The sequence below is a fragment of the Liolophura sinensis genome, chromosome 12 (assembly GCF_032854445.1).
Source record: "Liolophura sinensis isolate JHLJ2023 chromosome 12, CUHK_Ljap_v2, whole genome shotgun sequence".
NCBI lineage: Eukaryota > Metazoa > Mollusca > Polyplacophora > Chitonida > Chitonidae > Liolophura > Liolophura sinensis.
Window position 1 is genome coordinate 21,799,492 of NC_088306.1, and position 23,458 is coordinate 21,822,949.

The window sequence follows — 23,458 nt, forward strand, 5'->3', positions numbered from 1 at the left end:
TCACCTTGAGGGGTTGTGTATTTTGAACTGTATACATAAACTACGATCTACTTTGTTTCAGGTTTAAAAAATGTGCAAGAAATGGTACAATCCAAAAATCTGCTGTATAAGTCATGTAATAATACATATGGTAATGGCCGTTAATGTATTTTCTGGCTATTTGTGTACAAATTGTTCACCTGAATTGTCAGCAGCAAAAAAAAAAAAAAATTTATCATCACAGTTCTCATTGCAGATGTACAGATATATTAACACATGGATTGTAATTTTCAGCTGATTTTAATGGAAGTCAGGATTTTCAGATTATCATGCTTTCAACCGGAATGGCCAAACATAATCTTTTTAACTCCTGAGGGTCAGCTAGTAGGAGAAATTTCAGCTGATTTTGATGGAAAGGGTTCTCTTCACAGGATATACGCTGTAGTTAACCTAAAAGTTGTAACCAACAGGTTGCAGATTTTCAAACCACCACAGTCTAGGCATCTGTCGGTATGTACATGTACTAGCATACATAGGACACGTATAATGTAGTACCAGTTTTGTGATCAGGTTTTGGACCAAGAATTTGAAAATTCTGCCTTTTTTTTTTACTGCTTGTGGGGCCTTGGTGCGATAGACAGCGCTCATGTAGCCATTTGAGGTGCTGCGTAACTTTTGTTGAAGATGACCAGCTTTCCACCTACATATATGGCATGCTGTATGTCACATGTAGGAAACTTTCAGTAGCGTGTCAAGTGTCAGTGGTTTACCCTGGGCTATCTGGCTCCGTCCACCCATAAAACTGACCATAATGGTCTAAGAGGATCCAATCCTTAAATATGGTGTAAAACAACAATCAAACAATGCGCAATGTTTGCACCCTTCTCCTTGAATTCCCCCTTGGCGAGAAATTTTATGCAGGGCATAACAAGAGTGATTTAACTAAGATCTTGTTAATAACAGTGGTAATTTTTTGCTTGAAATAAGTGATCTAAAATGGCTTACAATCAATATCCAGCCATCTGAATTCACTGAGCATGACCTGGGCAATGTTGGCTTTTATAGTGAATTTGGACACCCTGTTTTCAAATTCTGGCTAAACACCTGGGCCGGATTGTTCAAAACTGGTTTAAGGCTTAGTACCAGACTTAACTTTAAGCCAAGTCTTCAATTTTGTACTTAGCCTAAAAAAAATTGTGCAAGCCTGAAAAAAGTATGGAACATTATATTAAGTATGAATTAAAACTGCTGCTGATGTACTTTGGCTTTGGAGAACCGCCTTGGCTGCTGAGATTGACTAAAAACTTAAATATGAATTATGATTTAAGACCAGGATCAGCTGATACATTTGAGAACAACTGGGCCCTGTGCACACAGCCTTGGTATTCTCCATTTCATACCGTAACCTTCATCTGTAACATAAAATTACACCAGGAGGCTACAAAACAAATAGATATTTACCTAAATATCACAGAACACTCTCATGATTGGCGAGAGTGTCTTCATGTGATACTTCAGGAAAATTATGTTTGTATTTTAGCAGGCATGGACATGTATGACAGATACGTTGTTACAGAATTCATTTAGGAGTACCCAGGCTGTGTACATACAGATTTCGTGAACAAAATATACATTTCCAAAATTATAAACAAACAGTTTAAACAAAATTTAGTGTTTATGTCTGTTCACAAGTATTAAATTATCTATAAATATAGGGCATGCCACATACTGAAATAACTAGGGACAGTGGAGACTTGTCAGTGGAAGCCATTTTGGGTCCTCCGTGGCTGACTGTAATTCTTCAACCTTTTCACATGTTTGCAATATATTTATTTAAGCATATTCTGAGGGCATTATTCTTTGTATACTAATAAAATTTTGCTTTTTGGGAAGCCCTGAAATTGGCCAACCCAACCAAAATGTGCATAAATGGTGCTGAAAGTTGCTTTATCATATGCGATAAGGTTGGGGATATAGGGTAATGGTTAAAATGCTATTGCAGTGCAATGACCCAGGAGCTGCTCACCATGCTGGCTTCCACTCCAGTCGTAAGAAGGAAGGTCTGTCAGCAACCTGAGGATGGTCGTAGGTTTCCCTTGGGCTCTGCTCGGTTTCCTCCCACCATATTGCTGGCTAGAGTCGTAAATGTGAAAAAGCATAGCCTAGAACACTGATCAAATAAATTAATAAATAATGCTGTTTAAGTAAGGTCAAAAATACTACATTGTAACATTCTAGGTGTTGGTTTTAATCCATTTTTAATGTAACTATAGTTACAGTCCTGCCTCACACTAGCGCCACTTGGCCGATGTACAAAATATGCTGCCTCCCTGTCATTCTTTCCTGGTCAAGGATTGAACATGTACATCTATACATGCAGGTTGACACAATATGTATCATGTGTGATATGGCCATCTAAGATGCTGGTACATAATCAAGCTGATCAATTAGAAGAAAGACTTAGTGATTGATTAGACTCCAAGTGTATTTACCCTAATTCTTGTAAAATTTTAGATAGATATTAGTAATGTTGAAAGTAGAATATTACATTCCTTTACCAGCCTTTTGGAGAAGTAAAGATGTGAGTATGTTGATCATTAGATGGTCTAACCATGTGAGAAAAAAGAAACCCTATATTTCCACAAGAAGAAATTTTAGAAGAAATGGGGGTAGTGGAGTACTGCTGTGAGGTTGTTGTTGTGATTACTCTGGTCTAAATGAACACAGCTGTTTGCAAAGTGAGCCATAAATAAAGGCCAACTGAGTCTATTGGTCAGTGGTATCGATCAGCCTAGTGGACATGGGTCAATTGCTTGAGCCAGAGGTAAGCTGGAAGGGGCTGACCTTTGGTTTGACCCTCAGCTGACCTCCTTGGTTGAACACTGCTGACATAGAGGGAGTTTGGTCTATATTAGGATTGATCATTGATCACTGGGCAGAGTGAGGCTCAAGAGGGGGCCATGCCAACAACTGACCAGCTCTGCCAGTTTGCCTATGGCTTCAGGAATAGTGATGGATTGTATAAAACTGTGTAGAATCAGAATTTGGAAGACTGGCATTGTTAGTTGCAGGCCATGTGCAAATATACATGTTAAATAGAGGTGGCCTTTTAAACAACACAGAGAGCGTCACAAAACACGCTGGCTGGTAAGTTTACCTCCCTGAATAATATTATTTCATGGCATTATTTCTACAAAGAAAAGAATTTGAGTTTGTTTACATGTTAGCTTTACTTTTATAATTTATATTAAAGTGAACTAAAGCGGTATGCTTCAGTAATAAATGTGTTATATTGCACAGGAAAAATGAAACATTTGTTTCACGATGCCCCAATCTGAGCTCGCCCCAATGTGAGCTCGGGGGTATGGCATCATAACACATGTACAGTATACTTTTACGTTCCAACGTCACACAACAATGGGACACAACGTTATGCATACGTGGGCTTGACATATCTAGGTCAACTGCAGTCACCTAAGCTTGTCATTGATTGATCTAAAGTGCATGATCTCTGTGGAGGGAGTGAAAAAGAACGGCAACATGAAATATGTTGTTTTTACTTCATTTTCTCTCGTGTTTGTTGTGCAACTCAATGTTGTTGGTTTACGCAATGAACACCACTATGGCAGTGTTAAAGCCTTAATCGTGTCTTAATTTTTAATTTGTACTTTTTCCCTACATAAATAAGTATGTGGTTAATGTTAAGACATGACAAGTACAAAAAATGAGCCTAACCTCTGAAAGTCAGTACAGTGCTACATGCACCTGTATAATCAGCTCAGCTGTAATTCTTCAACCTTTTCACATGTGTACAAGGTGTTTATTAAAGCATATTCTGAAAGCATCATTCTGAGCAGACTGATAAAATTATACTTTTTGTGAAGCCCTGAAATTGGGCAACCCAACCAATGTGGTTTTGTCTCCAAAATCATATTTAAAATATGCATAAATTGCACTGAAAATGGCTCTTTTTATATATGAAAAGATTGAAGATTTAGGGTATCACATTGTGACCAAGGTTGTGAAAGTCAAAGTTTACATGTATTTCATTCATGTATATGCGTTACACATGCGACTTTCATGGTTTCATGTTGTGCAGTGTAGGTGCAGTTAGGTGCATACACAAGGAATGTGCTACGTGTACCTTGTAGGCTGCACTGCATGTATATGTATGTTCTCGGCAGCCTTTAATGAAGCTAGAAACCGCAGAACATGCCTGCATGTACGTTATGATAACTGCTGCAAGCATGCTTATCATTCAGATAAAATGATACCGGTTTTCAAAGTGTTTCTGGCTTTGACAGATAAGGCACTTATGTAGGGAAACTTAACTGTATTTGTAAGACTACTACTGTAAATTATGGTCGTTTAGCTCCTTTCTACTTCCCCCAAGGGACCCCCAGTTGATCTTTGATCAGCTGTGGTCAGTGTCTTTGTGCCTGTAGCTGTGATGATATTAAAGGAATTGCCCATGTGTGGCAGTCTTTGCCGGGCTGAGTACATCACCATTGCTTTGTTGGCTGGTCATGCTAATGCACCTGTAATTGCAACACTCGGAATATGCATAGGTAGCACTTTACATTGGCCCTGTGATATATTATGAGGTGTGTCTGCGTGCTGCACTGTTTACAGAGATTCCACATTTCCGTATGGGACTACATGGAATAAATGGCTCCTGAGGCCTTAGTTTGTTTTAAAGTGGTTGCACAGTGTACCTGACCAGTGCTCTCTGCTTTGACATACCTGACCTGATCTTGGACAATGTGGTGTGTTAGTTAGTCACCCACCTAAGCTATCTGAGGAAACGAGTGTGGCCTAAAGTCCACAACGATTCTGCAATACCTGTCAGCTCAGTTCTTTGATCTGCAGTTTTACCTGCAGGTGAGTTTAAGGCTACACTTTATCATTCAGTGCATAGAGTTTTATTAATTCATTTGTGTTTTTCAATCTTGATTGATGCCATATGTAAAAAAATTACGCTTATATGGTGGTGTTTCGGTTTATTGTTGAAGGAAATAAGTGTCTGACGTAAACCACTGTATTTGAATTCACTGGAAAGCCTTTATTTTAGGATTAGTGTCCAGATTGATTATTTATTCATAAGTAGATAGCCCTGTGTGTATTGTTAATTTGAGATTAACATTATATGATGGAATTTAATTCCATACATACAAGACGATTCGATACCAGCTGTCAGGGCTTTGCTGTGTATTATCCTTGCTGATTAAGTTCAAAAGTGACATCAAGCATATCAAATTTCTGTAATGGTTTTTTTCTGTACATAGGGTTGTTAATAGAGGTTAATGAATAACCATAGAGTTAGTTTTTCAAAGTTGATTTGACACTCAGTAAGCGTGAATTTACAAACTTCAGTGTTCCTCTTTTTCTCTCAGCCTCATAAACATGAGGGCAGCCTATCCAATTCTACTGGCATCATGATATCTAGGAACTTTCTAGGCGAAAGGTCAGCTGCACACAATGGTTACAAAATACTGTAAAACTGAACTAAAAACTGGATGCATACAAGGTAGCAAGTCTCTGTATACACATTGTATTGTATTTGATACATTGTATTGTATATGATACATTATATTGCATAGGTGAGATTTTCAGAGATGTCAACATCATAAAACGGGACATCAGCGCCATCATCTATTGGTTCATATTCAGATGGGAGCATATTTTCTTCTGTTTATATGTAGTTAGAATACATCTCGAAAATGACATTTTGTTTTGGATGCCCAGATTCTATAGCTTAGCCAGCCTTGGGTTGGTCAGTTATAACTTCAGCGCTGTGCCTTACCGAGTGGCTGGCTACATGGGGATTGGCTGGGTGGATTTAAAGACATTGCTGCCTTTCTCCAAGTAATTCCAGTAATATATTGTTTAAACAGGTCGTAATCTTTGTAGTTAGGACCATTTTCCAAATCTAGAGCGAGTGAGTGAGTGCTTGGGGTTTAACGTCGTACTTAATTTTCAGTCATATGACGACGAAGGAACCCTTAGAGTGCATATAATGTGCCTCCTTGTTGCATGAGGGATTTTCAGCGCTCTTTTATCTAGTGCTGCGTCATTGAGGCGACTTACCGAAGGCAAGTAAGTTGCCTTACCTAAGCAATTATATGGATACTGGTAAACCAGGAGAGCCCTAGCTAGCATTTTATCGAGTGGCGCTCCGCCAAGCCTCTCAGAACGTCCGCCATCCTGCTTTGAAACCTCAGTACCTAGCGCCATGCCTAAAAATGTCCTTTGTACAGTATTTCTTTCCATATTTTTAATTTTCTGTCGAAAAAACAACGCTATGCACTATAATTCCATTGGCATATGATCTTGTACATACGTGTACTTATTTTTCGCCTCCAATTCCCGAGAGTTACTTCCAAATCGGAAACCCATTAGTTAAGACATCTTGAGTGCCCGAGGCATGATTTCCGATGTTCCGGAGTCCGCTGGCTGCGCAAATATCTGCGCAAAGGCTCAAATTTTGTGACTTTGCCAAGCCATTGCTTACTGAATCGTAAATTACGTGTGTAGCGCCTAGAATGGCGATGCACTGAGTTGACACAGTAGCATGCCGAGTTCAGCTCGGCTATCTAGGAAGTGTCAGTCCATCCTAGAACAGTGTTTTGAAGGCAAGGTGATTTCCCCATATGAAATTTCAGTATAACCTGCAAAGGCAATACTTTAGCCTTTTAATTGGCTCCGAAAACAGGCGTTTTCAGGTGAAAGTATGCCAATGCGCTGACTTTTAGTGCAGCTTATCATTAAACCTTTCATGATTTTGATGTAGGAAATTCTTTTGAGTACAGCCATAGTGCATGATCCCTGTTTGCTTTCTGTTAGGGAAATTTTGGCTGCTTTAGAGGGATGGTGAACCCAATTTACTTTAAAAAGTAATTGATCCTCTTTCCTGTCAACTGAAGAAAGTTGAACACAGAAGTTAGTGAAAATAAATCTTGGAAGGCTGGGGTGATAATATGTGAAAGATTTTGTTGTCACAGCAACTTCTGAAATGGAGGGCTTCAAAAATCAGTTTTAATTAACATTTTATTTATCCTGTAAGATGTTTGACTGATTGACTGATTGTTGTTTTATGGCACACTCATGATTATTTCACTCATATGACGGTGGGTCAGTGTTGTCAGATGGGTGGAGGTAACCCCTGGAAGAAACCAGGGTAAACCACCGGTCATTGGTAAGTCACTGACAACTTCCCCACTTGTCTTACAGCAGCCCCGTTTGCACAGTTCTACAAGCATCCACCTCGCCACCAAACCCCATGAAATTAAGCACTAAAATGCCTGTGTTGGAATGAGAAAGTTCCCTGCCGTGGTGACCCCAGAATTATGGTCAGATGTCATATCTATCAAATCGGGTACAGCAGCAAGCCTTGTGATTAAGGATACCGTTTGACTATGAGGATTACAAAGCTTACTAAAATACGTTTTAGGCCATTTAATTTATCACGATGTTAGATGTAAAACTACCCTTTTGACGCCATGAAAGCTTTTCCGGCAATGCAAGTTTTCCGGCCGACTGGGGCCACAGGCCCCCGGATGCCCGGCTCATTTGGCTGGGATGCTCTTCTCCCATGCCTTCATCAAATCCTAGCTAGGGGTCTGACCAGTCGTTGCACTATCCCCTTCATGCTCACCTCGAAGCGAGGAAACTACAACTTCCTCTTTTAAGGTCTTTGGTGTGACCGCCCTCTGGACACTCTACCAACTGTGTTATCGGGGCAGGTCTAATTATTTAGAGGATACCTTTCAGATTGTACAATTTGCTGTTCCCACTATAGTCACTATATGCAACTGTATTTCTTAAATATGAAGAAAATCAATAATACTGTATTTCGTTTAGCACTTTTCAGTGCTTTAATCTTTATTGATTAATATACGTTATAGGGTAGTAATGAGTTGTTTTGTGACATCTTTGATTAATGTCATCAGAAAAATGCCGGTGTTGGCATCGCAAGTATTATTTTAAGGTGTTTGCATACATGTACTATTTCATACTGAAGGTGCAGTTTGTGGGTCGAGTACATGTAAATGTACTGTATGTATGTTTAATGTATGATTAACATCCTGACCTCAGATTGTGGCGAATTCTGGGACTCAGTCAAATGAGCCAGCCAGAAGCCTTACCAGTGGAATGCCCTGGCAGACAACAGACATGATGCCTAAATCAAGTACGGGGTGTGCCAACACTGGAACGACCAGTATTTCCTGCCTTACCTGATAATGCTGGGTGCAAAGAGACAAAAATGACAAAAGAGACTGTAGTGAGGATTGAAGCCCCAGTTGCAAGTTGCGCAACTTTAGTGAGGATTCAACCCCGAACTGCAAGTTGCGTAACTTTAGCGAGGATTGAACGCTGAGTTGCGAGTTGCGTAACTTTAGCGAGGATTGAACGCCGAGTTGTGAGTTGCGCAATGATAGTTCAGACACATTAAATGTACATACATGTCTGGTACGTATGTGTTGTGCACATGAATGGCATTACATGTATATGTGTAAGGCTGGTGTCCACTTCTCATTACTCTTAGCCTTAAGGTACATAGCCTTATGTACAGGTAATCTTGTAAAGCTGATTTATGTGCTATGATAATCACTGCTCGTACCTGTGACACAGCTCACTGTAATCTAATGGCAGGTGTTTGGTGTATACCTCATGTAGTTACAAGTAAGCAGGTCACGGTGATCTGTCCATGTGTTACCACTATCAGGTGATGCAGTGCTACGCGTACACAGGAAGATTGCAGTTAAGATAATTTTGTACTTTAATGTAAAACTTAGTCTTGTGGAAAAGTTGTAAATTGATTTTTGTATAGAAACGATCTGAGGGTAAACGTAAATAATAGACAGATGCGTCAGAGAATTGATATCGACGAAAGTAGTGTGCTACTTTCAGGTAGCGTGTGTTTATGTACAAGCTACATGCTACTTTTCAATGTTTTGTAGCAAAAATCTCATGTCCTGAACAGTTTTTGCATAGATAGTGCAAGGAGCATTTTGACTTTATGTATATTGTGATTAATGGTTTAAATGTTGGGTGTGTTAATTTGGCATTTATATAAATGTGAAGTCATCTTCATATAAGTTGCCTGTATGAAGAGTAATCTCCCCTGGTTTGTTGGGCATTAGGGTGACAGAGGCCCTTCTACATCCACAATGTGCATGCAGTTGCTGGCCTAGCCTGTAGCATCATTGTACATGCATTGTATGTGTCCAAGCAGTACGATAAATCATACACATGTGTACCCTGTAATACACACACGTGTGTACCTGTATTAGATTGCTAATTTCATGCAGTATTATATACATGTAACATGTCATACAGTTGGTCATACAGGAGCCTCGCTGGCTCAGAGAGTTGAAATGCTGGCTCACTGTGACTGTCAGACCCTTGACCATTGAGGTTGTACATGTATGTATGAATGCAACTCTGGCTATTTTGGTTGGCATTATGCATCTTGAAGTTTGATGGGTTTTTCTGGCCACTCCAGTGTCTTCCACCCATTACCTGGCTGCTGTCACAGGTGAAAAATATTTTTCAACAACAGTCAAATAAATAAGTAAATAAATTTTTCATACATTTATATTTTGTGGTCTTGCTGGGTTTCAGTTTTTGCCTGTTTGTTTTACAAATGTGATTTGGTGAAATTCATTAGTTTGAATGGTAGTTGTAATATTGAATTATTTGTTGGATTAGTCACATGTTTTTATTAGGTTGGTTACCACACTTCTGCACCAACCCACCCTCCTCCTACACCACCCCACCCTCCTCCACCACCATCCGCACCCACCCTCCCTAACCCCACTTTTAGCTTTGAAAGGACATACATACATACATATAAGTTATAATGTAAATGGATGAACATGTACTGCATTGTGAACATTAATCATGGGAGATGCTCAGTTAAACACAGAAACACAAAATGAGAATCGTAAAATTCTGTCACATGTATGGGGGCCAAAGAGAAGTGATTTATTTGTAATTAAAAAATGCCAAACTTTCTACATTGTTTAAGTGACTCTTGTTCACTATTGGTTTTATCTGCCATAGTTTAATAAATTTCCCTCTGAAGTAAAACAGCTGATTTGCTCTGCTGGAAAATGTAGATATGTCTGCTAGTGATAGCTACAGACCATGATACTTAAAAACATTTATATTCAATATCCAGTTTTCAAAAAAAAAAAAAAAGATTTTGGAAGATAGAAAGGTGGCAAATGAATATATTTGAAATGCAGTTGCACAGATGCATGTGCAGGGCCATGTCTGTGCAGATGCATGTGCAGGGCCATGTCTGTGCAGATGCATGTGCAGAGCCATGTCTGTACAGATGCATGTGCAGGGCCATGTGTGTGCAGATGCATGTGCAGGGCCATGTCTGTACAGATGCATGTGCAGGGCCATGTGTGTGCAGATGCATGTGCAGGGCCATGTCTGAACAGATGCATGTGCAGGGCCATGTCTGTACAGATGCATGTGCAGGGCCATGTCTGTACAGATGCATGTGCAGGGTCATGTCTGTACAGATGCATGTGCAGGGCCATGTCTGTACAGATGCATGTGCAGGGCCATGTCTGAACAGATGCATGTGCAGGGTCATGTCTGTACAGATGCATGTGCAGGGCCATGTCTGTACAGATGCATGTGCAGGGCCATGTCTGTACAGATGCATGTGCAGGGCCATGTCTGTACAGATGCATGTGCAGGGTCATGTCTGTACAGATGCATGTGCAGGGACATTCATGTGACATTGTGACTGCATGAAGAAATTTTATGAAGTACGTCTTAAAATGAAGTTTTTAAGTCCGTGAATGAAAGAAATGTGTATGAAAACTTAACTTTTTCTTGGTAAGCGATCACATTTTAGTTCAGTTTACCTGTAAACCCTAAATCCTCAACAGATCTGACCACAGACAAGCATTTTTTGACATATTAGAGGAATGTTCTCTGACATGGATAGATTATTTTAGGATTTCTGTGAGGCTCACATGTGACAATAAGATTTCTGGACAATAAGATTTACATGTAAGGCGCATTATCATATGAGGTTTGTTTTTAAACTACATTTAAAGTTATACATTTAACTGTTCGAATTTGTTGACAATTTAGGGTATAATTTTAGCACCCACAGTTTGAGAACATTATGTAAATAATTCCCAGAACTTTAATGTCTGTAGAGATACAGCTCAGTAGGACTAGGCTTTGAATTAGACTAGAAAAATGGAAATGTTTAGATATTTTATTGTTATAACCATGTCAGCTTCATGTTATTAATTTTAAACATTGCAACAGATGTTTGTACGTTAGATGTACATGTACATATGTATTATTGACGTTCCTCCTGTTTCTTTGCATTCGCCATGTATCGTTATTATCAGATAATCATATTGTTCAATTTGACATAGGTATATATCTGTGTACCGTCCTGAAATGAAGGCTTCACTCATTCTTTCATTCATTGTTGTGGTAATGAAATGTCCATGTTTTCTTGTACACCTCTATCCAAAATCAGTGATATTTCAGAAGAGATGTCTTTCATGTTGATGATGTGGGTGAAGAGCATCTTGGTTTAAGCACATTTCTGCACTCCATTGGGTTCTTTCAGGTGTTTGGTCAAAATTGCACCCAGTAAATAAGTTTCACAGTGTAAGCATGGCACATGTACTTTATTTAGCTAGTGCTGAGGCCATGATGAAATTGAACTGAAATCTCATTTTACATAATAAAAAAAAAAGACATCATGTTATGTTAAAACAGAGGTTAACACATTATACCCAAATCAGGCAAACAAGGAGAATGTCTGTATTTCATTATACTGTTTGGTTAAGGTTAGCAGTTATTTTTATGGTGTATATTTGGATAATCACATGTCACCGTGTACATGTTCTTTGTTTAGCAGCTAGGGGTGAAAGGGCAAAAGCCAAGACCTATAATGTGTTGTAGGCTAGTATCAAAAAGCTCCTAAATTATTGTTACCCGCGCCACATGCAGTGTTAAAGTTTGACATGCAGTGTTAAAGGTTGCGATCTGTTTCCTGCTGGTTAGTCTCCCTTTGTGTGGCCTCTAGTGGTTGGAGGAGACAAAAGTATCATTTATCACTGTTTCACCTTCAGGTGAAAGTTCATAGGTCATCGATGATGATAGCCTCTGGTTTTCCTTATCATGTTTCAGTGTGTACACTGTACAGTTAGGCATTGTTGACTTTATGCAGGCCTTGATAAGTGGTCACTGAGATAGGGAGGGTAATTTTGACCTTGTTGAAAACAGGAAAAGCAAACTTGTCCCTGTAACATTGCCCAAGAGCTCAGAAGTGCTATCAGCTAATATGTTCCCCAGAGACCTCCAGAGCAAAGGGCCTGAACTCTGGGCGAGAAAACAGCATGCTTTTTTGGACGTAATTAGTGTGGAGTGTGGAGACATAATTACCCTGTGATTGGTCGATGATAAATGGTGGGTTGGTACAGGAGAGAAGCCGAGGAGGAAGTCATACAAGGAAATGTCAGGCTTGGGACAGGAAATTGAAACTGATACCAGTTCAATCTTATGACTGCTTTGTTATCAGTATGTCCCATGGTCTGCCTGACAGAGACCTTGTTTAACGGTTTGCACTGAAATCATGAAACACATGAGCCGATGGGGCATGAATGTACATTCTGTTTCGTTGCCATTTTATAAAAGGATTATTACATCTCGATTGTAATTTTTAGATGGCCCAAGAAGTTGTAATACTGTTACTCGAGTATCAGGTTTTCTGGAGTCACAAGTTCCATTCCAGATTTTCTTTCATAGCTGTTGAAGATCTAGCTTTAGAAGCCATTAGAAATGTTACATTCTTAGATTCTTATGTTCCCCTATTCATTGCTTAATACATGTAGAGCACATGTAAGTGTGAACAAAATGATGTAGAATTGCTTTCTTTTTGTTTTTCTGGGCCTTTCTGACCATCACATCTAGCTTCCAGTGCCAGATTTTGGTATTGCTTCTTATGCCAGATTTTGGTATTGCTTCCAGGGCTAGATTTCGGTATTGCTTCCAGGACCAGATTTTGGTATTACTTCCAGGGCTAGGTTTGAGTATTGCTTCCAGGGCCAGATATTGGTATTACTTCCAGGGCTAGATTTTGGTATTGCTTCCAGGACCAGATTTTGGTATTACTTCCAGGGCTAGATTTTGGTATTGCTTCCAGGACCAGATTTTGGTATTACTTCCAGGGCTAGGTTTTAGTATTGCTTCCAGGGCCAGATATTGGTATTACTTCCAGGGCTAGATTTCGGTATTGCTTCCAGGACCAGATTTTGGTATTACTTCCAGGGCTAGATTTTGGTATTGCTTCCAGGGCCAGATTTTGGTGTTGCTTCAAGGGCTAGATATGGGACTTATCTTTCTTGTGCTATTCTGCATATTTTGGAATATTCTACAAAAAATATATATGATATGGAATTTGATAAGGTTGGTAAAATCTCCATAAAAAGCATGTTACATGTAAATATCCATAAAGACGTTGCTTCCAAAGTGAGTGTTTGATGTGTAAAAGGACTGCAGGGACTTTTCTGATTACAAACCTTAAATGTAACAAATACTCCGCATAGACCTGGTTTGGATCGATTTCATACAGGGGTTTGACTGCAACTGGCAGAAGATACACTTCAGTATACACATGTAACAGTATGAGAATATGGGACTTAAATGTGTAAGCACATGTACACAAAGAACCTCTGTTCTTTACCAAACAACATCTTCATGTACATATATTCCATGAATTGATCCAGTGGAAGTTTTGTGTATTTTATTTTGGAATAAATCAAATAATTACCCTGCAGAAATATCAGTTTTGTCTGTCCACCTTACTGTCTGTTACTGTTCAAGAGCAGTAATAAATTTACTAAAATTTGTCTGTTAAAAGTGCATCGCGTTATAACTTTTCAGACTTTAAAATCCTTTTAACACGATGAATAGTATAAGTGCATGCATCCATATAAGAAAATTGGATTTGATTAGAGAATATGGAATTTTTGCCAATCTTTGGTATACACGTAAGCACCTTAAAGGATTAGTTTCCAGATTCATTATTTATTCATAATTATCTATCGCTATTTATATTGTTAAATTGAGTATAAAACAAATTGAAAAAGGTACATTAATCTGAGTAATATTGCACTTAAAGTTACTAGATAATTAGGCTTGTTTTATGCATTTTTTTCCGCCAGCACTTGGTAGTTTCTGCCGAATTGTGTCATACAAGTCCAGCCTTCATGAGCTGTCAGAGCTTTGCCATTTAGTTCAGTGTTAAAACCTTCAAGAGTCACTACAAGAGTATTGCATTTCTCCACGAAATGGTTTGCTGTTCTGCATTCTTATGTTTGTAAAAACACGTCATCGAAGAACCCTGGAATTTCCACAACGACACAGTTCATATAAAATACTATTAACTGAAAACTGATAGGATGTCTCCGTACAGTGTAACACCGATGTCCACATCCTATGTGGATTGCTGACAATAACATGTATCGGTAGTTGTCATTGCATATAAGTACGGATTTTGAATCCTCGGGGAATGCAATGATATTTATTGCGAAACGGACAGAGGGAAAGAATAGTAAATAAATATAAAATCATAAAATAAGCACACGAAATGTACAGTGTAACACTGGGTAAAGCTATAGCTTACTTGTCTGTATATTGCCAGTTGGAAATACCTGGACAAAGATCAAATTCAAAGTCTGAAAATTCAGAATCTGAAGTCTGGCCGGAGAGGTCAGTGTCAAAAAGCGGAACTTCAACATTGTCCACTAAGGATTCAGGTTGATACAGCAGTATATTTTCTTCTGAGTAGCTAGAATCTATCTCGAAAATGACAACGTGTTGATACGAATCCCCAGATTATTTAGGCCAGCTAGGCTTGTTGTTGGCCATCTATCAGGTCACCTGCTGAGCAGTACGGGGCGGCCAGCTGAAGATCAGTAGGGCAGTAGATGTATTGTTTTTAGTGGATTTAAAGTCATTATTATGTTTCACAGAAGCCTTCCCGGTAACATACTGTTTAAACAGGTTATAATTTTTATAATTAGGGCCAGTAGGTAAATCTGGACACTAATCCTTCAAGTATTAAACTACTCTAATTCTTCAACCCTTTGGTGTAGAGAAATAATTTGCACAGTTTTATGAAGCTTACATCTTTAGTGACATGAAAAAAAAAATCATTTTTAGCATTATTTTTATTATATTTGTATGCATACATTTCATTGAAAGCAGTGCTTTTTTGTGGTTGAAAAGGTTGAAGATTTACAGTAAACTGGATTTGATTAAAATGGGTTTTTTAAAACGTACTCAAGATTGTTTCACTTGTAACATGACAGGATTCAGGTTTATGGGTGGCGGAAACTAGGGCCTGGTTTCACGAAACACTCCTAATGTTTTCACTACCACGGCTACCAATACTGTAAGCATTACATTGTCATGGTAATTGTGAGCTTGTAACGTTAAGAGTGCTTCGTGAAAGTGGGCCGTGAGTACTCAGAGTGAACCACATGTATCATGGGATTTGCTGGCTACATGTACTTGTGTCTTATAAAACAAACCTTGTGACTTCATAAAATCTAGATCTTAGCTCTTTTTCTGTGATGTCTATCTGCTACATGTATTATTAGAATTTGAGAATAGTTATGAGTGCTTTACCTTGGTTTTTAAGGAAGTATCCTTCTGATACATGCAATAATATGATATGATCCTCATTTAGTGTGGAATTGAACACATTAAATCCCTGGTATTAACCCTGGGACAAATGATAGCCTTGGATTTGTGAACACTTTATGATATGACCAGTGCACCCAAGTCATCCATCATGTCTTAGTGAGGTTCCACAAGGGGGGGAGACCAGGCTGATGAGTGATCCAGGATCATGAAGCAATCTTGGGGTTATCATCAACTTTGTCTTAACTCTTTAGGGTACATTTAAATCCAGTGTTCCAATGTCTAAACTTAAAATAAGAAAATTAAAAAACAGTGTCTTCTACATTGCTTCGAAGACAATACTTTGTTGTAAAATACTGCTTTCTGTAGACGTTTTGAACTTTTGCCTATGACAAAGCTACTCATTACTTCCTGCCTCTGAAAGCTCTGTTGCTGGCAGACTTTCCCACATGCGACCGGAGAGGAAGACAGCATGAGCTGGACTTGAACTCACAGCGACCACTTTGGTAAGAGGCTCATGGGCAGCGTTGAGATCTTTGGCCTTTGCTTGCACTAAAAACCAGACTGTTTGTTAAACGTGTTGCCTCCTCACTAATTTCCCTGGGTGTTTTCTCTTGAGCCTCGTATTTTAACTGGCTAAGCAGAATTTTATAGGGAGATAAAATGTAACGGAATGGCTGACACATGGAAATTTTAATGCAGAGAACATTGCAGGGGGTGTGATAACCTTTGTATTTTTTTTTTTGTTTTTTTTTTATCTCCATGGCATCATTGACTTTAACCTCTGATGCCTTGTCCAAATTGAAGAATGTGGATTTAATCGATGGGAAAATTAATGCAATGACTTTTTTATCAGCTTTGAGATCTCAGATATCAAGGAAATTTTCCTGAAATGATGGTTTTCAAATATAACTTTGTTTCAGTCTTCCTGGTACATGGCGATACCTTATTTCCTGCCATCTGGCTAAAATCAACACCTTGCATAAACCTAATCTGATAAAACTACTGTTTAAGCTATTTTCAGAAATTAGTTATTTGGTAGGAAATTTTGTATGTGGTGCCTGGATTTTGGATAATTTTGGGAAAACAAATTCGTTTTTATTGGTTGGTGAAGTCTGGCTGGCTGACTGGCTGGCTGGTTACTGGCAATAGTTCAGGTCAAACTTTGGATGTGAAGACCTGGATTTTGATGAGAATGCATACATGTACATTGTAGATGCACTCAGCTCTGAGAAATTATAGCAAGGAAACATGACTGGTTGCCCTGTGTCAGTATAATGTGACTGGGTGGAATGTCATGTCTGGTGTCTTCAGCACAATACATATGGCGGCAGCACTTTGGTGGCATTGACTTTCCACGACAGGAGAAGACATGTATATACCTGCACCAAATGATATACCGTCATCATATGACATACAGATAATTGTTGAGTACTACACAAAACCCAAGCATACATATATTGTAGGTTACGTTATGGAATCTATCAGCTACGTCTAGATCTAGCCCCAATCCCTGTTTGTTCAGAGGTAAGATTCCTCCTACAAGTCATCACTAAGTGTTATCGCAGTTATGGCCGTATCAGCTTCTTATTATTTTACTTATTTTAACAATATTTCTATTGTTGGCATATTCATTTTGGCTACCTCTGTGGCTGTATGTGGGAAGGTCTGGCAGTAACCTGCGTATGGTCGTAGATTTGCTGCAGGCTCTGCCTGATTTCCTCTCGCCGCAATGCTGGTCGCTGTCGTAAAAGTGAACTATTCTTGAGCACAGCATATAACACCAATCAAATAAATACACGTAAATAAAATAACATATTGTTGGGATTAACCAATTATTTATCTTCAGCTCCTATTGATAGTATATTGAACACATGTTTCTAAGCTTTTCAGTGCTCAGGCTATCAGTATGTGATTGTTAACACCTTGTGAACTTTAAGTTCTCGTCCCTCATTTTCAAAGGTGCATAACTACTAGCTTTCAGTTACGCATACCTGTATGTTTATAGTTTAATTATGAACATTGTGCATTATGTTTGGAGGTTTTCCAGGAACATTTTACCTGAGGTATTATATCTGGAGGTTATTCGGGTACATTTTACCTGAGGTATTATGTCTAGAGCTTCTTCAGGTACTTTTTACCTGAGATATTATGTCTAGACCTTTTTCAGGTACATTTTAGCTGAGGTATTATGTCTAGAGCTTTTTCAGGTACATTTTACCTGAGGTATTGTGTCTAGAGCTTTTTCAGGTACATTTTACCTGAGGTATTATGTCTAGAGCTTTTTCGGGACCTTAAACATGTACATGCATCTAAATATAAAGTGAAGATAGTTTTGGTTGTAATTCTCAGTAGTTTTTTTCCTCCAATTCTTGTGTTATTTTTTATTATTGATTTCACTTTTAAGCCTGGTAGGGTTTTGACGACATGCATTGGTTACCCCTTGGTGGCCAGCCTATCATGTAATTAAGAGAGTCACTTTGGGAGTGTCAGTTATGCATCAGTTGTATTATATGTACAGTATCAGGAGTTACCACAGGTTTTGGCACCAGATATTTTGAAGGTTGGATAGGTTGTGGATAGGCTGTAGCAAGCTTAAATTCTTGTAAGGGCAATACTGACCTTCCCCATTCTCATTAAGGAACAGAAGATGATGGGTATATCTAAACCTTTTAACTCTATCCAGCTAACGGTTCTGTGAGGCAGGCTGATAGGGGATGCAGACCAGCAGAAATGTGCTGTCTGCCAAAAATAAGCGATCAGAATAAAGAAAAAGGCACGATTTGTACTCTCAAGTGAACTGCTTTGTGTCTGAAGGCAGACTTTGAAGTGGCAGGATTTGAACTCCCTGTCATCAGTATCGTGTATTATATCTGACAAGAGGCTGGGTGTAGTAAGGCGGCACTGAATAGAGGGATGCTGTTGGCCTGGAAGTGATGATAGTGAAGGTCTAATGCAGAGAGGCTTTAAACCACAAATCAATATTTCTGTCTGCCAGACTGGATTTCTTTTATTAGCCTTCTGCAGGTCCCAGACATCTTTTAGGAAAGGTCTTGGGCTCTGCCAGAACAGGCAGAGTGAGAAAAGAAGAAGAAGAAAAAAAATTCTTCAGGTTTGCGTTAGAAATTTCACGCCTTTCCTGCTAGTTGATTTGCAAATTATTTTTTGTTAAAAAAAGAAAAAGGGTAAGTGGGGGAGAGGATAGGGAAGGGTGACACACGTTATTGTTCTATGCCATTGCCTTCTGACATTGTCTCTGCACAGGGGATGTTTTGGAGGTGATTGTCATGGCACAGGCTTGAGGACAATCACACTGAGAGCAAGGCTTCTGCTACATTGCAGGGCAGAGTGCTGTTCCCTTGAGCCGTTTGACTGAGCCCAGGAGATTGTGGGCTGTATTAGGCTGCAGTCTAGACCAAAATCACCTGAGCTAACATTTCTTTTTTGTATGTGAGGTTGAACTCAGTTTTCTAAGGAAATGACTCACTGATGTCCTTACCCCCCTCAAACTTGAGTCCTCTCCCCAGCCTCCAACTCCTTGTGACACCCCCCAAACCCGTCCCACCCGGTCTAGGCTGGACTTCCGCATGGCAATGCCTTAGCTTATCAAAAGGTAAATTCAGTATGTGTATATGTTTTTTTAAACCACCGTACCTGGGTTACTGTGAATGTCACCGCCACCTTACATTGTTTAATTATGGGACTGTTAGCCTGCGCCTAGCCCTGACTGAACCCGAGTATATTGTGTAAGGTTGTATACTGACTATAGTGTTAAAAGCTTTTATTAGACTTTATGCCTCGTCTCAGATAGGTACAGAGTTGTAAAATTGTGTGTACCCAACCCTCTAGTGTGTGTGTGTTTTTTTTTATTTTTTTTTTTACATGACATTCCCGCCTTTTTTAAGCTGTGTGGATGTCACATTGTGTTTAATAGGCTGTGGACGCCATGTGACAAGCAGGTGCTACATCCACAACCCCACCCCACCCCCTGTCCCCAGACACCCCAGCAGTGTCATTGTCTTAGGTTACATTATGTGAACTCCGCCTGCTTTACATAGCCTACTACCAACACTGCCGAAAATCACCCCCCTCTGGAATTCTCCCTGGGATCCCATCATGAGGCTCCAGAAGGTGAACTCCAACTGTGGCATATTCCAATTTTTTTTCACTCATTAAGTTTGAATGGTGTTTTATTTAGTATTAACTTATTTTAATTTGTTTGATTGTTCTTGAACGCCACACACAAGAATTTTTTACTATATGAAGGGGGTCAGGGTTATGGGTGAAGGAAACTGGAGTGCTGTGGTTAAACCACCGAACTTTGGCATGTTACTGTTGAATTTCCCAACATGTGATGTACAGATATACACACTATATTGGCAGGGGACAAGGGGCCATCCACAAGCATATCATAGAACTAAACAGGTGACTACTGTAATTCTTCATCCTTTTCACATGTTTGCAAAGCGTTTAGTCAAGCATAGTGCGAAGGTATTATTCTGTGTTGACTGATAAAATTATGCTTTTTGTGAAGCCATGAAACTGACGAATCCAAAAAGTATAGATTTGTCTCCAAAATCAGATTAAAAATGTGAATAAATTGCACTGAAAGTTGCTCTTTCATATGCAAAAAGGTCGAGGAATTAGGGGAGAAATGTGGGTTATTGGTGCAGGAAAGCATGATTCTTACTAGAATAATGTATTTGTTGAGATTCCAACATTATATATACACTGTACATTTAATTACATGAATTATACTGAGATTAGATTCTTTCAGACACTGTGAATGCCGGCTTGTTTTGTGCTTTGCATATTTCCTTGTGGCTATTTGGCATAACCAGGAAATTTGCATGTGTGTCACAGATTGTTTTGAGTTTTGAAATTTTCATATAAACAGGGAAATTGCAATTCGCAACCTTCCTTATTGGACAGCTCTCAGGATACATGTAAACTCCGTTCCTTTCCTGGTTTTTGTATTCTTAGACGTGCTGTCTTCCTGTTTGATATTAGATATTGATTGCCTCGAAGCTATAGTGGTGTAAATATTCTCTTGTGTTTAAAGTATTAAGACTTATATTTGTGTACAGTAGGTAAATAAAAAAAGTTTAAGCGCATAAGTCTTGAGTGTACACGATTCAGAGTAAATAAGGAGCCCAATATTTTCCTGATCTCTATGTTTACATTTGTTTTATGCCATTCACATTTTACTTGTGTGGCTGCTCTCAGATTTTAAGGTCTTGAGAATCGGACACAGTCTCGTAGAAACAGAATGGTACTAGCTGACAAAATTCCTGACACATAAATGTAAAAAAGGCAGTCTAGACTTTATATAATGCAGTTTATATAAGTACATGTAGAGGCGCTGACAACGAAAATAGAAAGGAGTGGGATATACATGTACATGTAATCAGAGTGAGTCAGTGAGTCAAATGTTTCAGAAGATAAAGTCGTCTGTAAAACAACTTTTATTGTGATTGGCCTGAAATATTATGTTTCAGGGTTTATGAGAGACTAGACTGACATCAGTTCCTCTTTTGTACTTCCATGTACAGCTCTATGTTGTCATGCTATTTTAGTTCAGTCTTCTAGGTATGTTTACAGGTGTTAAACATAGATGCTCTAGGTGCATTAAATCTACATAATGTATACCGTCAATTTGGCAAGCTGTAACATATTATTTGTATATTAGTAGATGAGTTTGTCATTGACGAAGCATATCAAGGTTTACTACCATGCTTTTATATTTATAGTGTAGTGTGTACATCTTGGTATTCAGTAATATCGTTCATGTCTTCATTGCAGAGTGCAGAGATGAACCGCATCCCAAGTCATGAGTGTGTTCTGAAAGTTTATTCAGTCTGTATCCCTCCCCCCCCCCCCCATAATAAAAAATTAACTTTTTTGCATCTCTTTGTTGCAGAATGCTTTCATGACTGACTTGCCAAGTGTGAAGAAAATGCTGCTTGTTTTAGCACTGCTGCAAGACAAATGAAGGTAAGTGGAACGGTTATGTTACTGTAATTTTCGCAAGGTGTTTATTCAGGTATATTCTGAAGGCATCATTCTGAGCAGACTGATAAAATTATACTTTTTGTGAAACCCTGAAATTAGCCAACGAATATAGTTTTGTCTCCAAAATGAACTGAAAATGTGCATAACTTGCACTGAAAGTTGGTCTTTCGTGTGCGAAAAGGCCGAGGAATTAGGCTACTGTAATTCTTATTCGCATATTAGTAAGGTGTTTATTCCAGCACCATTCTGTGTTGACTGATAAAATTATACTTTTTGTAAAGCCCTGAAACTGGCCAATCCAACCAATTTAGATTTATCTCCAAAATCAAATTAAAAATATGCCTAAATTGATCTGGAAGTTGCTCTTTTCGTATTCGAAATAGGGTAACTGGAATTTTGGGATAAGGCATTGTGCCCATGATTATCAAATGCCTGGGAATTAGGCATTTTCTTGAGAATTATACTATGGAAATTGTTACCTGTGTATTAGCCGGTGAAGATAATGCCATAGGCATATAACTAAGTAGCCACTAGGTAAACATGGCAGTATGTTCAGAAAAGAGGAAAAAGTTAAGACATCACAGATATTACTGTTAGTTCCTGGTTGGGGGGCAGTGTAGTATATATCTGGCATACTTATGTTCTGTTCACCTACTTCACAAACTTAAAGATGTGTTTTGCCATGGTTGAGGTCTGAAGTGTTGGTGATTCATCACGGTCCCAGGCTAGGCAACTGCCAGTTCGGACTTCTCCAAAAGATAATTCCTGGGCCAGCATATGTGTACAAGTTTTTCCTGGCTGCCAAAGAACAAACGGACATGGATTAAGTACATCCCTGCAAGGAATTATATTTGGAATGGGCACTTGTAATTATTTTAAGAAAAAGGAAGTCTTGAAAAATGAGAGTTGTGCGCACTTGAAATGTACAGCCTGGCTTGATTTTGTAGCTTTGACTGGAGGTATGGAGTTGATGCTGTAAGGACCTGGCAGTTAAGCTTGCAAGTCCAGGGTTTTCTCACAGCTTACACGAAATGAAAACACTTGACATAGAGTTGTTTGAAGCCTTGGATAGACTAAGGACACATGGAGCAATGAGCAGCCACTGCCAAACTCCCAGATTAGGGAGAAAATTGGGTTTGAAGCAGATCAATATGGGGCCTGCAAGTGGGTAGTTTTTGTTCACTTTCTAAATAAAGCATTGATGTCATTTGTCGTGCAGCAGAAGGGAAAATCCAAATGTTTTGGGCTTAGGGTAAAAAGAACGACTTAAGAGCCAGTTAGTGTAAGGGAAGGGGGGAAAAAACATTATTTTGAGTTGCCCAACTTTATATTCAGCACTTAAAAGGCAGGTTAAATACCATTGAAACAAGGTATTAATACTTTGTTTTTGTCCATAAAAATGCTATTTCAATGTAGTGCACTTACTGTAGTCTCCAGCTTGAAGACTTTGCAGATGTGAATGAAAAACGATATGTTTGTACATTATTAGAGAATGGGATCATTTTAATTAACTTTTTAAATTTTTAAATAGAGCAGTGTCAAGAAATAGCAATTTATGACATGACAATGTAAAGTAGTGTTACCTACAAGCTCGAAACTTTTTCATGTCTTGATAGTACAATTGTTAAATTCACATCCTATTTCACTGTATGTTTAGTATGTAAAAAATACATAAATAACACTTTTGATGCCCACACTTAAGTTGATTCAGAATCAAGCAAATCTTGTCATTTGAGGGCTGCTGAACTGGTGAAGTACAGTAATT

The 23,458-nt window shown here is 38.8% G+C and overlaps 1 long non-coding RNA gene across 1 annotated transcript in view; it reads left to right on the forward strand.

Annotated features, from left to right (window-relative positions):
• LOC135479007 (uncharacterized) overlaps positions 1-23,458 on the forward strand; it is a 95,297-nt gene that overhangs the window by 13,325 nt on the left and 58,514 nt on the right. Inside the window, exon 3 of the long non-coding RNA XR_010445802.1 lies at positions 21,602-21,675. This is a non-coding gene — a long non-coding RNA (uncharacterized LOC135479007). The remainder of the gene's footprint in view (positions 1-21,601; positions 21,676-23,458) is intronic.